We start from the raw sequence: 18,641 nt of genomic DNA on the forward strand, positions 1-18,641 counted from the left end.
TGAACTAAATTGATGGATTCCTTGCAGGACTCAACAGCTAATGGTCGTTTTCACACTTTGTTTCCGTGTTATGGTTTGACCCATCTACTCTGACTCCCCCTTGACCTATCAGAAGCATTACACTTAATGCTTGATTTTTCTACGTAACTCTTGCTTGACCAATTACCTCCTTCTTTTCACCAGGAGTGTTACATCTAACGTACCATTCCATCTCTCTGTTCTTTTTCATGCTCAGGATCCAATCCTGAAACAACTGTACCATAAGTTTTTCAGAGCAGTATAACATTGTTCAGAGCACCAAGATCTTGCTATGTACTTATGGTTTTTAAACAGTGTTGTTCCCAGACAATGAAAAGAATTATGAAAGAAATGATTGAAAATTGTTTAATTCATAGAATCATGGAATGGCTTGGGTTGAAAAGGACCTTGAAGACGATCCAGTTTCAAAGCCCCAGCCACAGGCAGGGTTGCCAACCATTAGACTGGGTGTTTGTTAGGTGTTTCAGAGTTTGAAAGCATGGTTCCTATATGCTTTTGCACTCACGTTCACCGTAGCTCTTCTAATTCATTTGGAGGAAATGGGGTTCCAGATCTGTGGCAATCAATGTGGTGTATTCATGATCATGTCAATGGCAAGCCCCTTTTCTATTTCACTCTATGCCATCTAATGGCTTGCTGGTTGTTATGTAGTGTCTTAAGTTTTCCTAATTTTAATTTCTAACGTGCTCCCCACAAATCGATACTTTTGATTTACATGCTTTTTTATATAATTTCCAATAATATCATGAGAAGGAAGTACTGGAAATTTTTAACTGTAGCTGTATGATGATGGTTTATACTGTACACAAGAAAATGTCTTCCCAGACCACACTTGTGTTTTGCCCCATTATCAGCCGCAGACAGTGAAGCGATACAGAGGCTTCAGAGCAAGGCACAAAAAAACCCAACAGTGATCAAACATCAGAAAACTTTCCCTACGCCATTTTTTCTGTTCCCCTTACTCTGTTGGAAACTAACCTTTAAGAGATTGTTATGTCCCTAAGCAGAAGGCTGCCAGTGATATTATCCAGCAACTTCTGTTGTAGAAAGCTCAGCTCCTTTGGATTGCTCACCAAGGCTCCTGTAAACTTCTACAGCTTTTTATTTCATAAAAATTAATCTGAGCCACTTTCTCTGCCACACATGCTGGGGCATGCTTCATTCTGCAGGATCTGTGATGAGCACCCAGCCGCGCACACACATGGCAGAACTCACCATGTCAGGTGCTCATCAGCGCTCCACAAACTAGTCAAGTGTGGGGTGGAATAAGGATGCATGCAGAATAGAAATCAAGCTGCTTTTCCTGAATGGCTTTGGTGAAACTAAACCCCTCCACCTACTCACTGACTTCCTCCATTTAAGCACAATTAGCTAAATGACATGCATCACTGTTAAAAAAAAAGAAAAGAAAAAAAACAACCAGGTGTGCTGTAGCTGGGTGTCAGAGAAATACAAAAAATATTTACTATGTAGATAAACTGCCTGCATATGAGAAAAACACACTGGCATCAACAGCCAAAAAATAAGAGGAATGAATGGGGAAGCTTTCACAGTTGCCTCTTCAGCAAGGCAAAAGCAAGGAGAAGGGCCTCCAGCAGGGGGATCAGATGACTTCTTTTTTTTTAACTTCTGTTTTGACTGCTCTCCAGGTAAGGAGTGAGACAGTCAAGGAAGCCTGAGCCCTACTGCCAGAAGAGCAAAAGTATGTTCTTCTATACTCGAGTTCCTGGCTCACTGCTGCCTATCTGTAGCACACCATTATTTTGCAGTCATTCCCATTTTTCCTATCGCTTCACACTCAGGCTCTCTGTCCCTGTGTTTCTTACATAGGTAGTTCACAGGCTGCTTGAGGTGGCAGAGGAGACAACACAGATGGTTGAGCAGTGATGCAAATGAAATTGTAACGCATTTAAGACTTCTTCAAAGGGATCCAGCAACTGAGAGTACTTCTTTCAGTTTGGGTGGTGACCAAGAGTGATGGCACAGGTTCCCAGCGTACCTGATGTGCTGGAGGGCCTGCCAAGCTAGGCCTCTACTATAGCATGGAGTTTCTCTGCCCAAGGGAAATCATTTCCCCTACACTGATTCACTGAGTTGCAGCTGGTTAAATACTCCCCTCTGCATGCTTGGTAAGCACGCATACGTGGGAGCACATGGTCTGCAGCTGCAGAGAGAAACCTCAAGGGAGGCAGATCTATTGATGTGCCATACATGGGCTGCCACCAGTTGAGAGGGCTTCATCTGAGGGGATAAAATACTTATCTTCAGAATCAGATGCTCTTCTTACTGTAATAGATAAAGAATCAGTCCTGTATGCTACGTCAAACCCCTCCTTTATTCATAAAAATCGCTCAGATCCATAGAACTAGTTCAAAAGGGAAAAAAACTGATTGCAACACTGGGATCCCCTGAGTTGCCTACAACACTTTCTCCCCCCTCTCGCCTTCCACATGTAAGTGCCAGGAACCATTTGCTGTTATCTTAGTCGTCTTCTTTTCTGAGAATGTAGAAAAAAAGGTTGAAGAGCACTTCCCATGGGCTTTATTTTGCCTTTGTCTATGCTGCTGTCAAGGCAGCCTTTGTGGCCAGGACCACCAAGGCTCAGCGTGGGGACCAGGAAGGCTGCAGACTTGACTCACACCAAACTACAGCTACTGCATCCAGCGTAACCTGTTCTCAGTTTGGCTGGCAATTTCACTGCAACACTGCTCCCTATCTCAACCAGGTGCCACTTTCAAGGCAAGGATGATGGTTTTCTATGTTGTAGGAATTGTTTTATGCCAAAGCAGAGAAGAAAAAGATCTGAATATGGGAACAGAACAGAAACACTAACCTACTTGATAGAGGAGCCAGCGGGAGAGTAAGTTAGCCCACATCTTCACAGCTGAGAGATCGTCTGGTTGAAGATGGATTCTGCATCTCAGGAGATAACTACTTAGAATGCCAACAAGAGAAAAACAAAATAAAAAGCTAGGTCACTGGGACTACTAAGTGCCAGGAGGCATGAGAAACATATGCAGAAAGGCTCATTAATCATAAAATACTCTTATTGCTCCCTCCAGCTCCTTGCACTGGGGATCCAAGATAAACACTGGAGTTTTAATCTCTTTTCAAGAAATTAAACCAAACGACATGAATTCTCAATTTCTCCATGTTTGGGTTTCTAAGCAATAAGACTTCAGTATAACTATCCCATGCCAGGTACTAGTTTCAAAATGGAAGTCAGACCTCCTTAGCATCTGACGGTGGGAGGTCTGAGAGACAAGCACATTACCAAATAAGTCTATTTCTCTGAAGACACTGTGGGATTCCCCCCCACTTATATGAGAAGCGGCTGCTTCTTTTTGTTGGTGGTGCTTGAGTGTTTTTAATGTAAATGCATTTCCCCTTTTCCAGAAAACGTTCCCAGGGTATTGTGGCACCATGAGAATAAGGCCTTTTTGGCCTCTTGCTTGAATGAAGCAAAAAAGTTTTTCCTAAAGAGAATGCAGGAGAAGAATCCACAGCCAGGGTTGCAGGGGAGATCAGCACCACACTCCCAGGAGAACGAAGAGGCTAAGAGCTCACGATTGGCCTCAGGATTTTCAGTCTACTGATCTAATAACAACTTTTATGCTAGTACTATAAAGATCTCCAAGTCTAAGATATGAAAATAAGGTCCACACAATTAAATGCTGAAGTAAGTTGTGGTGAAATCTAAAAAGAAGGTCCTAAGTACCTAAGATTGACCAGCTGTTCAAAGCAGGTAGTTCTTTACTTTAAGACCTAAAATTAATGCACAACTACCACATGAGAATATTAGAACACATTTATCTTATTCTCGTCCATAGGAGGCACTCTATATAGAAGAACATTTACCCTATTTCCAATAGTTGATGTGGACTGAGAAGGTAAAACAGCTAAGTGCCCTACTGCACGTCTGCATCAATACCACTTCAATACATTTCCATTTTTTGCTTGATCCTATTAAGCCTCTACCACAAATTTCCTGTCCCCCTATCTTTTTTCCCCGCTTGAATGTAAGCTTGCTTATGAGCAACAAAACGAAAAGGCTGACCAAAAAAAAAAAAAAAGTTTGTTTACTTTTTAACCAGTTTCATTGCTACTGGTTGCACAAATAGCTATTCTGTTGCAAGCGGATGCATAGTAAATAGTTGCAAAGAGGTGAAACAAGAGCCTAGAAAGGGAAAACTTCTCAGTCCACTGCAGAAGTCCCGTGCAAATCCACACTCTTACCTCAAGTTACCGGATAGAGGTAACCATCCACTGCACACGCCTGAGCCATCTCACTGCTGGTGCTCTGCACACACATGCTTCAAACATGGCAAAGGGGATACTCTTATTTCAGTGGCTACCTTAATTATTGATATTCACACATTCTCTGTGCATCACAGACCTCCTCTGTATCTGCCAAACACAATGAGAGGGGAGGGAATAAAGGGAGGAAGATATTCTGCACTTATGTTTCTGCTAATTCAGCAAGAGAAATAGATCAAACATTCATTTATTCTGTGTTCCAGGACACTTCTAGACACTATATTATAGTTTCTCAGATACTAGTGTCTCCCTCACCTACATATTCACACTAATCCATATAAAACTATGACTCACTATACAAAGTTCCATCCAAAAGAGTAAGCCATTCATCCTCTGGGGGAGGAGGAGGAGAGGGGAAATTAAGAGCTGTTTCCAATTTAATTTGCAGTCTTTACATTTTTGTTCTGCTTCCACTGGAAAGTGTGGTGCTAATTTTTCTGCCAGCTTGCAACCACGGTGAGATCTTAAGCTGGTTCATTTATATCTACCAGTAGGACCTCTAGAAAATGAAACAAATTAGAAGTATATTTGTCATGTGCCTCTGATCAAAATGCCAGTTCTGCATGCCAGACTAAATATTTACATCCTGTTGGGGACTTAAAGGTTTTAAAATCTCCTACCACTGTTTTTTGCTTTTTAAATAAAAGCAAAACAAAAACAAGAAGCTCCACACAAACAACTGGATGGTAAAATAACAGAGCTTAAAAGGCATGCTGTAGCTGTCATGCCAACTAGCCAAGCCTCACCACTGCACCAACAGCACAAAACCTTCCGAACTCATCTTGAAAAAAGTAGAAAAGTAATAGATTCACTCACAATCCCCTGCAGCATATCCACTCCTTTTGCTTTCATACAATAAAGGACATGCATGCCCCACCCTTTTTACTGTATGTTCTAGTCAAAAACATGGTTTCCTGTAAGCAAGCAGTTCTTTTTTGGCAAAGGGTTCGTTCTGAAATGAAGTTGCAGAGAAAGCAGTAATGTGGAGCAGGTATGTGTTTTAGTTCCTACATCACTTACATTGACGTGGGAGTTTTAATGACATATTCCCCCTTTCCAATGCGACAGAGGACAGGGCTTTGATTTTCTTCCCATTTTGTGCTCTTAGTAAAATTTCTGATTTTCTTTCCAGCTACTTATTGGCTTTGCATCACTTTCTCCATCATTCCCTAATCCAACAACTCCAATCTATCAGCTGCACACAACATTTACAGCTATTTCAGCCAATTGCCCTCATCTTGCTCGTTTGAACAGTACCTAAATGACAGTGGTCAGTCATTCCTCGAGCAGTTCATTGACTATTCCCAAAGGCAGCATCGCTGGAGAGGTGTGAGGACCTCTTCTGGGACAAGGACCAGCCATCACTCTGCTAACACCGAGATGGAGGGAGCCTACAGGGTTGCTGACCCCCAGGCTCACCCAAGAGCACCAAACCCTCTCAAGATCACCTGGTACTTTCTGCCTGAGCTGTCCTACAGCTCCTTGTCTTCTCAGACGGAGCACCTGGAAGGCCTGCCCTACAGGAATATTTTGGTGAGCAGTTGCAAGGGTCACAGAGACTGGACACCTCAGGTCAAAAGCAAATAATGCACAGGAAAAAAAAAACCACAGCCAGGTGGCATTTCTGCAGGTGATGAGTCAAAGTGCTACAAGACTTTCAACACTATTTCCCAAATTAAACAAATTTAATTCCAGATTACTCTGCTAATGATTAACATATCTTACAACATCTTTGTTGGCATTAGACTTCCCGGCAGTTACTCCTTTTTAAAGCGTGTACCATGCGCGAACACTTCCACAATACTCATATGTTAGTGTTTTCAAGTGTCAAATACTCCATCCAGGATGACTGTTGGTCTCTTTTCTTGAAGTCCCAATTAACAGCAAGATAGAAGGAGGCAAAAGTAGCACAACGTATGCTCTATACCTCTGCCGGGCACTTTATAACTACTTCTGGCAGCTCAACTTGCAGGGGCTTCCCTGAAGCAGCACACTTGGAACTTGTGTCCACCATGAGCTCATGAGGCATGTAAAGCTCCTCTGTGGTATAAACACCCTCCTCTTCTTCCCTAAGAAGAGAAGCAGGAAAATTCTATCCCATTCTGCAGGAAGACCTTCATCATCAGCATGACAGCAATAGCACGCTAGGCTGCAACACTTCATCTGAGCCGTAACATCACACGTGCAGCACACTCAGCAAACATCTAAGGCATTAAACACGGCATGGGAACAGTTTAGGAAAACTAGACCCACAGGTAAATATTTTAAAATCGCAAGGAAACAAATCTATGCTTTCAAATACCAGCATGAAGTTTCTTGGGGTCCAGCTGCTGAAGAAAGGCTTCTTGTTTGAAGAGGTTCTTCACAACTTCTAGGTATTTAAGCTTTATTTTGCTTTATGGTTCACAGCATTGTGTATTATGTATTTAAAACTATAAGGCTATTAAATTATTAAATTTCAAAAAACTCTCCCCAAAGGGCAAAAAAATGCTTTGTTGGAGCTGATCAGTAGTGGTCAATTAAAACATTTTTTCACAGAATCACAGAATGGCCTGGGTAGAAAAGGACCATAATGATCATCTAGTTTCAACTCCCCCTGCTACGTACAGGGTCGCCAACCAGACCAGGCTGCCCAGAGCCACATCCAGCCTGGTCTTGAATGCCTCCAGGAATGGGGCATCCACAACCTCCTTGGGCAAGTTTCTTCTGGAACTGGAACCTCTTTGTTCCAGTTTCTTCTTTTTAAGTAGCATTATGTTTCATGGCTTCTAAAAGAAGTGGACACTTGTTAAAAGTAGAAAAGGCAATGGCAAAAATAAAACAATTTTTTTTTTCTTTAAAGGGAAGAAATACAATGCTAGATAACTTTAAACCCTCTGCACTCCAAAAAAAAAGGGTACATAAAACCACAGCCTCAGTCACAAACCTGCAGCAGCAAATCAGCGCTAGCAGGGGCGAGCTGCCACCACCACAGCCAGCAGTGGGTTGCAGTGCCTTGCAGTACCCAAAGAACATGGGCACTGGCTCTTGCCCCACACATCCTCTGTCCCCACACCTGCAGCCATCTCAGAGAGAGCTGGTGTGCTCCCACGAGCTTTCCAGTCACATCGCAGACAGTGGTGTCAAGCCTTTGGGCAATGATTAACTTACTTTGTAGATAGTTGGGCTTTCCTTTTTTTTTTTTTTTTTAAAAGGAAAAACAGAAATATTGCCAAGAGAGGGACCTCCATCCCACTGCTGTTCCCCTTTCCCCCACAAACATATCTCCCCATGCCCACGTGGCACTGGAAAAAGCCAGTAAGCAGGGTACCGTGGTGTGCCGTGTGTCGGGAGCTGTGGTTTCCAGATGAAACACGTAGCAAAGATATTGCGCCCTTTTGACCAGAATTTTCCATTAGCAATCGAACACAAGTTAGGAGAAAAAAAAAGAAAAAACCACCATATACATATATACATGAGAGAGAAATGTCTGAATTTCCTCTTGTGCTGACATGTCATAGTTCAGCTGAGATTATTTCTCTGTGATAAGTTGAGGAAAAAGGGTACACACCAGGTGTCAGACATAGAAAACACCCATAAGCAGCAGCCACAGGAAAGTATAATAATCAGAATAAACTCCAAACTAAGGAGAAGAAAAAAAGGAGAAGGGAATGTGTTTTGCTCAAGCTCCATCAAGAGATCAGCAGCACTGCCCTAAAAGCAACTTTCTGAGGAAACTATGTGACCAATTTGCATCTACTGTAGCAATGATTTTCCTCCCTGAGCTGTTTCAAGAGAAAGGTGCCCGTGGGTGGGGAATGTTAAAAATAAAAAACAAACACTGAAAATCTATTTGTAAACTGCTGCGCTTGGGAGACGGGCTCAGGGTTTCTTCAACCATAGAGGGAGCACCCCTTCAGAGTGAATGGCTGATAGAATCACCTGCCCCCAAAGGACAGCTCTCACATAGCCACCCCTGCTCTGTGCATGGCTCAGAAGAACGATGCTGATGTGTCCATTCTCAGAGGAATATCCCAATTACAGACTGTCAGAATACACAGAAGGCAAGGGATGGAGAAACACACTTTAACATCAGCCTTTGACCTTCTCATTCTCCCACCCCAAAATAATGCTCTGAAGGAGTAAACCAGAAACCCAAAAGCAAGGCAGGGTGGGCACAGGTGTTCCAGCTATGGTGGGATACAGCAATGGAGCACCCACCACAGCTCCTTCCCTTCCTGCCCACTGCGCAGAGCTGCAGCACAGTCACCTGCAATTGCTGAATCCTGCAGAGATCCTTATGTCCCTCAGTATGCAGCCCTTTCCCATTCAATTATTTTGTTTGGGATAAGGCAAGGGGACCGGCACTTGCACAGGCTGATTCCTGTATGCCTTTCAAACAAAGACAGGTCAGAGCTCTGCTCATGCTTCAACCAATTGGAAAGCAAGAAGCTTCCAAATTTCAGTGCAGCATCAGTTCTCAAAAGTTAAGCTCAAAAGCTAAAACCAAGTCTCAACCAGAAACAAGTTACTTTGAAACATGATAGCTGCAATCAGTTGAGAGAAGCAGGTGCGTTACCCACCATCACCAATGCTGGAAAATCTGCATGTAATGGGGATGGGCTAGTCTCCAAGGCTAGTGTTCCAATAACCCTGATATGTTTGCCCAGAGCTTATCTGAGCTGTTCAAACTCACTAATGTGCAAAGTTGGATGGAAAGGAAAAACCCTTCAGAGGTTGTAATCCTGCAAGCTGGACTTAGGAGTTAGGCTCAATGAACCTTATGGGTTCTTTCCAACTTGGAATATCCTATGATTGTATGACTCTACATTAAGGTAGGAATCTGGATGATTAAAGACTGGAATTTGAGTCTAGAAATGAGGGAATGGATATTCTCTACCTTTTCCTTGAGACAAAACCTGTTCTTTGCTTATTAAAACAGCAACAGAGCACAGTGTATTTCTATTGACAATATCACCATCACACAGAACGCGGGCTTGTCACAGAGCCCACAGAGAAAAGGCTGCTTCTTCCCATCTAGCCTGCATCACCTGCTTATGGGGCTGCATCATCAAGAGATGGGGATGCCACCAAATAACCACACAGAGAGGAACCATTGGCTAGAAATGGAGTGGGGTTGAAGTAGATGGGGTTGAAGAGGTGTCTGAAGAGAAACCACCCAGCCAAGCAGAGCCCCTCCAGTATCAGTGTTTACTCCCTGCAGCATGAGAGCTGTTCCTTCACTTCAAATCCTTCTGCTGCTGAGCACTGCAGTAGAAACTTTTATGTCATTTTAGTGCAGACTGTAAAGACTTTGCTCCTATAAAGTTCTCCTGTGATGTTACTGACCTTGTTACTCTTTACTCTGGTTTCCATGAAACAGAAGAAAAAATACTTTTAAAATTCTGCAAGTGATTCAAACAAGTGCTGCGCTCATCTTCAGAAATGACTGGCATCACCTTCAGATCAAAATATCTACCCCATCTCTATAGGAAGGCTTTATAGCTTCGAGTTCTGTATAGGTAACACTTCAACAGCACAAAAAAAGGAAGATGAAAAGCAACAGAAATATTTGCAGCAGCCAACTAATAGCAACCCCAGTCTTCCTTGCAAGACCAAGCAACTTGCATTACATTAGTCTTGATAGCATCACAGTTCACTGAGGTAGGGAAAAAAATTAATAAAGTCAGGGCAGTCAGTGGAGGAGGGAAATAGGGAGGCATTGTTTATTGGCTGACAGTGGGTGCAATGAAGAACAACAAGGAGTACTATACCGATTATGAAATACACATCATACATGATTCCGTGTACAACAGAACTGGTGCAATACATTTGCAACCTTGAGTTTTGCTTTAATAACTGGGGCTAGACAAAACAATTAGGCTGTAGCTGTACCACACAGCAGACCAAGTCTCCTTCACTTTGATCTTACAGAATGGTAAAAAATATATATATACACATCTATATATATTAAAAGAAAGTTTGGAGATGATTTGGACGATGCTCACAGCCTTTTAAGTTTGGAATTTGGTGGTTAGTGCATTAAGCATTACTCACTTTATGAACAAAGTGGAAAGTTAACACAAATTGGCAGATGACTAACTGTCCAAGAAACAGATTACTGAATGAATCACTGACTCTACTTTTAGTCTAGTAATAAGACAAATGAAGAGGAACAAGAAGGGGAAAAAGACAAACAAAATTTCCTTGCAGAGTGCTGATATTCACACTGCCTGTGAGCTTCCAGCTATGACAAACTACATAGCAATTTTGCATTTATCACCAGTTTTAGATTCAGGTGAGCTTACTGACATCTCCCACAACCACTTCACATTGTCAACTCACTGCGGTTTCCACACCAGGTATTCTGCACCATTCTTCCTTCAGCACACATTTAAGAACAGCTATAGGAACAAATGAGGGGTTTGGACATGAAGTTAAACCCGTGAGTGGAATGAGCAATGGTCAGCAGGCTATAGGCTCAATGCAGGAGCACCTCAGCAACAGCAGCTACCTGGAGTTAAGCTAAAACAGAACTGAAATTTCCTAGTTCAAGAGGAGGACCTTACCCAATGTTTGTAGGTATGCTAATAGGGCTCTGGACATAAGCCTGCGTAGTATGTACGAACTGAATTCAGTTCTGCACAAAGTCACCAAAGCTTTTGTCAAGAGATAGGGGAGCAGCATAGGGTGGTCTGAGTACATCCAGGCTACTCTCCGAATGACTGCTCTCCAAAGATGCCAGCACTGCTCCTCCATCTCTCCTCTACTTTAGCTCTGCTTCTCTTTGAACCTGTGGTTTAACTCTTCATATTGGCAAAAAATTAGCCAAGGCTGAGTGAAAGGTGATTTGCCATATGCTGGGTTGGAATGCTAACCTGGCCCAGTGAAACTCAACAAGCACGTGGCCAAGCAGGACCTCCTGCTTTCAGCTGAAGGGCTGTCAGCCAGCGACTCCTCCCTCTTGTTATGAAGCATGGAGTCCTACTTTCTCCTTCACCAGAGCAAATACAAGCCAGGACTGCCCTGATCACCTGCTGAATCTGTTCCTCAGCATCTCCAAGAGCAGATGCTCGCCACCATGTCTAGAGTGATGGAGGCTGCAAGAGAGACCTGAGGGTGCTGGGCACAGGGTGGGCTGCAGCCACCTGGCTCAACAAGCTCACTCCAGAGTCACCAGGCTGGCTCTCATCTCCATTAGGTTTAAAATCTAAATTCCCAAGGGCTTGTCACAGCTGTGAGATAAGTGACACAACCAGGTCACACCAGGCAAGGAGCAACCATAAACAGGTGGAAATAACAAGCTGTGTATCTTGCTAACGTAGAGGGCAGAGGAAGGCTTGCTTGACTGAGTTTTGTTTTCATCTAATGTTTCATGCAATTGACTGCTGCAAAGCCCAAACTAAACAGCCTGAGTCTGAACTCACACATCCCATGCCCCAACAGCAAGTCCTTGCCACCAAGCTGCAGGGCAGACAGCTGCTCACAGTTCCCTGCAGTACCCCCCCACACTGCAAAAAACAAGATGATGGTGACCTTCAGGACATGGGGCACAATGCTGAGATGGTCAATGAGCTCTGGTGCAGCCCTAAGGCCGTTGAACAAATTTTAATCTCATTCCATTCTCTCCCTTGCCCAGGCACTTGCCAGACCCTGTGGTAAACTCAGCCAGAAGCAAATTAACTGTAGCAACAAAAAGAATAACCTGATGATTTAGCTCTCGGAGCAGGCCCACTGTGGGATGAGGTGGGTGTCATGGTGAGCGTGAGGAAAGGGGTGAGACTACGCAGAGCACAATCAGACCCAGAATTCAGGTAGTGGCAGCATCTGTTCCCTCTCACCAGTCCAACCTTCAATGAGTTGGAAAGAGGTCCTTTTTTTCCAAAATCAGCAGAACTAAGAACATGGATGAGATTTAGAAGGGTTACTCACACATCACAACCCTATCCTCATGACGCTTCTCCTAGCCAGGTTTTCTAAAAACATGAGGAAAACAGATCACCAAATCAAATCCATGTCCTTCCGAACTCTGAACAAACATTGATGCTGTATTTTACAGTCCTTACAGAACATTATTCTGGGAACTTCAGTAAGAGCTGTCCATAAATAAACTCCTTAAGTTGGAAGTTGGCCTTTTCTTCTATACTGATCTGAAAATAGTAAAATCTCTTATTGTTGCCATGTAACAAACAACTGGATTTTCACATGTTTCAAAGTCAAATTTCCACAGACTTCTGCGCCTCTATTTTTAGTGTGCTTTTCCCAATAAGAAGCAACCAAAGACTTCCATAGCAGCCCAGTCACACAAGAAACTAACAAAAACACCCAAGCTATTTCAGCAGAAATCCAGATTGAGTATATAGAGGTACTTAATCGTTAAGGGGTAAGAGTTCCTCATCAATGCTGATGTCACTCTAGATTTTCAGTAGATCTGCCTCAAAATGCCTTTTTTTTTTTTTTTTTTTTTTTAAAGAACACATTACTTTGCAAACAGATTAAGAAACACAGAACCATCCCATCCTTGTAAGGAACAATGAACCAGTATAAATATCACAACAAAAGATAAAGTAAGCATCTAGGTTTCATAATTGTTGGAATCCTCACTAATGTGGAAGATGAGCTCCATCTCAGTCTTTAAATCTTGTAACAACATGAGCAGCTTGCAAACATGCAGCAAGGCTATAAATCAATGAGACAGGCCAGAATACTGCATCCAGACTGCAAGTAAGGTTGAATATGTTGCACCAAAGACTTAAAACTTGATACAGTATAACAGAATGGAGGGCACGCTATACTTGTATGGAAGTGATGACCCAGCTGTCCCCAAGTTACAGTTTCAAGCTAAATGCAATATGCAGCAGGGGCTGCCTTGCTGCACTGAACATGCTGCATACAAGATTTCGTCCTCACAAGTAAATAACTAAAAGGATGTCAGCTCAGGGAAAACGAAAAAAAATTAATAGATGACTTTCTGATCTGCCCTTTTTTCAGTATCGCTTTCAGTACTGGAAGACCCGCATTTCCTCCTAGGTAATGACACGCAGCCTGCAGGTTGCTGTTTGTTTGCTCTTATTCTCTACTTTTCCCTCCAGATGCCATGATCCCAGCTCAACCAATGCTGTGGGTCACACAGCAGCATCTGTCCTCTCTTGGCTGGGGTGGAATTGAGGTGGAGAGCAGCAGCTCAGCCAGATGAGGTGTTATGCCACTCCTGCCCCGCTCTCAGCATCTCTAGATTGTATTTTCCAGATGTGCATCTCTGACATCAAGGCTAAACATCAGTGATGGGCTGCAGTGAAATCAGAGCACCAAGGAAACAGAAGAATGGAAGATTTTAGCACCACAGCCAGTGGTACTATTCGAGCTTTTTGGAGGGTATGTGATGGGGCATCTGCTGTGACACAGCAAATCATTAAAGTTTCCATACATTTAAAACACAAAAAACCTTGAAGCAACATTTTCCAACCTTTCACTAAGAGCAGGGGCCAAAATCACAGATTTTAAAGGTCTTCCACAGCTTTATTATTAGAAGTAGGAACCCTACTGATACCGATGAGTCATTTGTATTGGCGGAAACCAAGAACACCCATTTTCTTCAAGTGTTACAAAGCTCTCAATGTGGTTTTCTATTCATTACTGGTCAAAGTATTTGACTAAAAACAAAACAAGTGACAAGAGCTCACCTTTTTGTTATGAAAGCCTGTTTCATACCAGCTGATTTTGTTTACCATATTTTTAGAAATTAATGAAAAAGGAAGAAAAACACAGAAGACAACTGAGGACTTACAAGTCAGTAGCAGTAAATTCAGAACTGCAGGAGGATAATTCTCTCAGCTGATGTAAGGGCTTTTGTGACAGACTGAGAAAGAAAAAGAAAGGAGGGAAGAAAAAAAGCCATAACAAGATCAGTTAAAAACCCCTAGTCAGCAGAAGCTATCATTTTAGGATCTGTATGAGTAATCAGAAGGGAGACCGTAAATAAAGAAACAGTTGTATACAAGAGGGCAAGTTTTCATCCTCATGCAAATGAAGGAATCCTTTCGCACTGTGGGCAGGATTACTGCTGCAGGGGTAGAAGCCAGGCTCTCAGAGACAGGAAAACTCTGAAAATTAAAGACAGCTACAGTAAAGGTTTTTAAAGGTTAATCAGAATTCTTCACCGGCTTCAAAGGTTTCTGCCGGGAAAAAAAAAAAAAAAAAAAAAAAAAAAGGGCTGCAGGGTAAGAGCCTGTAGGGCTGGTAACTCTCAAAAGAAAATACTACTTGCATGTGGGTCTTGCTGTATCCAAATTGGGAACAATGCATTGGTGGATGTTTCTGGTAAATCAAACATCCCATTCATAAAACCAGAAACAAAACAAACCCCAGAGGGTCAGTCCTGCTGGACACGTGTCACATCCAGATGTACTTCAAGCACAACAAACAGCAGCCAGCCTTAACGGCAGCATGCTTCACTCTGACTAGGAAGACACCACAACGGAAGCAGTGACCAGAGAACCAAAAACAACCTTTGCACGAAGGGTCAACTGCTACACTCCTACTGTGGGCAGCTGACGGCAGGGAGCTGCGGGCTGCACCAGACACGTGAGTCAGCAGGAGCAGCCCGCAGGAACTGCTGACACGTTGGATTGCTCGCACACGCGCCCAGTACACCTACTGCTAAACAGAGAGCAGGCAGCATGCAAATCGGGCCAAAAGTACACCTCCATACTCACAGTTCCTGTTTTCCTAGTTCAGGCTTCAATTTTAAAGCAATCACTAATGAAGGGAAGAAAAAAAAAAAAATACAACACAACAGAAAAACAATCCTCAATGGATGTCGGCTATAATAAGTAGCTATGATGAAGTCTCAAGGGTCATTTTGTTTTAGCTGCTTTTATTTAAACAGACATAACTGCTTTGCCTCTTTTCCAAGAAGAAAACTGCTGCCACACAGCCCAGAAGAGCATGGTGATGAGCAATAGGCAGCTCCTGCTCCTCTTAGCAGAAGAGCTCTGAACCTGTGCACCACAACCCATCCACCCATCACCACATAGGCTGTGTGCTGTCAAAGCTCAGGACCAAACATCAAGCCTCCAGCTTTCATGTAATCTCCTACTTGGGGCAAATGGGCAGTTTCCCAAGTTCTCCTGTTCCTAATTGCTGGCTCTTCTGTTAATAGCATAGCAGAGAAGGTTATTGTTCAAGTGACACACAGATTTCAGAAGTAAACCTCAGAGGAGCTGCCCCTTTTCAGTTTCAGCACAGGTGGTCATCCTCAGGTTGTTTCTCCAGCTCTCCCAACAAGACCACCACAACCAGCAGAGAAGCCTCCCAAATCCTATTTTTGATTGATGGAGTTAGGCTGTACACGCAAACTCGCAGCACAAAGGTTTACCAGAACTTCATCCCTTCTTTCTTTTTATTTAGCTGTTTGGAACGTGCGGTTGCTCTTTGATCCACACTTATTACTTCTGGGAATGCAGGAGCTTCAAGTCCGTCGCTGGCCACAAAGACATTGGTATGCATTCCACTGCTCGCCTGCTTTAAAATTATAATTCATAGCCCAACCGTGGCACAGTGAGTAGCACTCTTTTCAATACACTACAAAGATGTTTCTGCCTAGCTATAAAGCAAAATGAACACATTGCAACTCAGCTGGCTGCATTCATACATTTTACATCTTCTCAATGCGAGCTTCAGATGAATGCGTAATATTCAGGCAGCTGCCAAGGTTAATGTCTTTTGGTTAAATTTAAAGAAACGATGACCATTTTTTTGTAAAAAGCCGAGTAAGCAATAGAACACTATTCTGAAAAACCTCAGGGAATTATTGGGAGTGGGAATCTACTGCCCATTCTGCTACAACAAAACCGTGTGGGCACCTCTTCAAATATCAGCAGAGAACGACAGCGACAGGCACTACAAAGGCTCTATTCCCCATTCTCTTCAAGCATTTGTAGTCAGGAGGAGCCCTGAAGCAGCAGGAGTAAGCTGGGCTCACAGAAAGCCGATATTTCAGTTTAAATTGAGATTTTCTTCAGCATGCTAATGGAATGACTTTTGTATTTTCTCCCACATGCTTCAGCCCAGAGACCACTAATATACAGTCACTCGACACTAATACACAACCAGAACCAGCAAAGATGGAAATTCAGACCCAGAGGTGAGAGATGGAAGCATCCATGCCTTTAAACCCCAGACAGATCTGCTAAATGGTGTAGGTGCATTCCTGCATCTTGTAAACTGAGAAACCACTCAGTTTAGCCTTCCTTTCAGCAAAAAGGCATGCACGCTTTGATTGAAATATATAATCCATGTTCATATGACCTAAACAAAAATTGCAAAAGACTGATTACAAGTCGCGTAATAAATGCTATTCAACTTGCACCAATAGCTTATTGCACAAAAATGCCATTACTACTGAAATCATTACTTTGCATATATTAGCTACACATTTCATTTTTCAGCTGGAGCTGCAGACACTTATTTGCCGCACTCTAAGAGATCTTTTTTAAAAAAATAAATCTGTGCACGTGCAAAGAACATCACAGGCACACAATGAGAAAACACTTCTTTGTGTTCTCCTCTTTGAATTCTTTGAAAAGATGGGATCGTTCATTCTTCTTTTTCTATGGCTAACAATATTTTTAGAAAAACCTTAAGGAAAGCAACTCTCAGGCAATCACAAAAAACCAACTATCGCACTTCAGAGCAAAAACACAAGCAAAGAAAGTTTTAGAAGAAGAAAGGGTGAGCTTTCTTCTTCTCCTGCCACACACTACACACCACACATTGTCTGTAGGGAGCTTTATTTCCAGCTCTTTGTCACTAACTGCACACAGACCAATACATAACATCACTGGCAGTACAGGAATTTGATTAAACTCGTTAATCCCACCACATCTCTGAGGCCATCCACAACGCCAAAGGTTTACCACAATTTCCTCACGCTAGGAGTGTCAAGTTCAAGCCTGTTTACTGGAATTTGGACTGTCGCTCTGAGCTAGCACCTCCAACTTCCCCTTGTACACAGCTAAGAGGAGCTGCCCATCTCCTCCTGCAGAACAACCACCAAAGCAAAGCAGGGAGGAGTGGAGGGTGTCCCACCCACGTCCTGCGAGACACCAACACCAGCAGATGCCCCAGATGCGCCCCAGGTGAGGAGGACTGAGACAACTGCCCTGGCTCTCTGCTCCCAGTGCAGGGTCTGGCACACACCAGTGGGGATTTGTCAATGTGCCCGCAGCACTTGCACCATTGCGGTGGTCAGTGTCTTTCCAATTGGGAAAGTCTTCATGAATTGCACAGCAAGCACGTGTTGGAAGGGGAATTTTATGGCTTGCAGGCTGTCAGGCACAAAGCCTTGTAAAACACTGCTTTAAAGATGTTACTACAACAGCCCCACAAACAACAGCTCAACATGTGGTGTTGCCACTTCATTCCCTCCACCTCAATGGTTTCGGTATTGACACACCTGGACATGTCAGCATATCTGAGCATTGCTAACCTCCCCCAGTGGCACAGCACAGCCTCAGACTGTCCCCAACCCAAAATGGGCTGGAGTCTCCAAACATCCAACTACAATAAGTTTAGAGGCAGATGCGAAGTCTTAAATGGATTTGTGTTGAGAGAACGCTGACACACCTTCAGCTACAGCAAACTGCACTTTCACAACCACTCCACCATCCCAGCACACAATTCCAACGGGCTGCCTGCCGCTCCCACTTATTATTATCCGGGGCAGCGAGGAACACACTCTGCTCCACGAGGCCGGTGCCAACTCCTAGCACACCCAGAGTAGCCCACAAATAGCCCGTGCCACATGAGGAGCGCTGCCACTTCACACCTCGCCACGCGCTGCGGCCGTGCTCGGCATCTCCCCACAGCCCTGAGCCAACAGGGAAGGAGGGAAGCGGGGTGAGCCCGTGCACCCCAATATGAGGTTGTGGGAGCGACAGGGGTGGGCACGGGAGGATGGGACAGGGCCCACGCGTGCACACATGTGCGTGTACACACGCGGGTACGCACACATCGCGTATATACAGGCATACATACGCGCACAGGTACATATATATGCGTATAAATAGGCGACGTACACCCAGAGGACCACTTGCGCTCCCCCCGTTACGCAACGCGTGGTTCCCCTCGCAGCGCTCCCGCACCGCAGCCCCGCGCAACAGCTGCTCAGGGCCGAGGAAGAGAGAAGGAGGAGGAGGAGGGGGAGAGGAGGAAGGCTCCCGCCCGCCGCCGCCGCCCCACTCACCTCGCCGCGCCTCTGCGCAACTTTGGGGGTCGCCGCTGTCGCTGCGCTGCGGCCGGGGGGG

The 18,641-nt window shown here is 43.9% G+C and overlaps 1 protein-coding gene across 3 annotated transcripts in view; it reads right to left on the reverse strand.

Moving 5' to 3' along the window:
* BACH2 (BTB domain and CNC homolog 2) overlaps positions 1-18,641 on the reverse strand; it is a 180,806-nt gene extending 162,165 nt beyond the window's left edge. Inside the window, exon 1 of one of the 3 annotated variants that reach the window (XM_042887893.1) lies at positions 18,581-18,641. The gene's annotated coding sequence lies outside the window, so the exon portion shown is untranslated. Of the gene's footprint in view, positions 1-2,872; positions 2,891-18,580 lie in introns of those variants that run through there. The other 2 variants (XM_042887911.1, XM_042887902.1) reach the window with 2 other exon arrangements.

This window comes from Lagopus leucura, unplaced genomic scaffold, assembly GCF_019238085.1.
Source record: "Lagopus leucura isolate 7727_CA_CO unplaced genomic scaffold, USGS_WTPT01 Super-Scaffold_73, whole genome shotgun sequence".
NCBI lineage: Eukaryota > Metazoa > Chordata > Aves > Galliformes > Phasianidae > Lagopus > Lagopus leucura.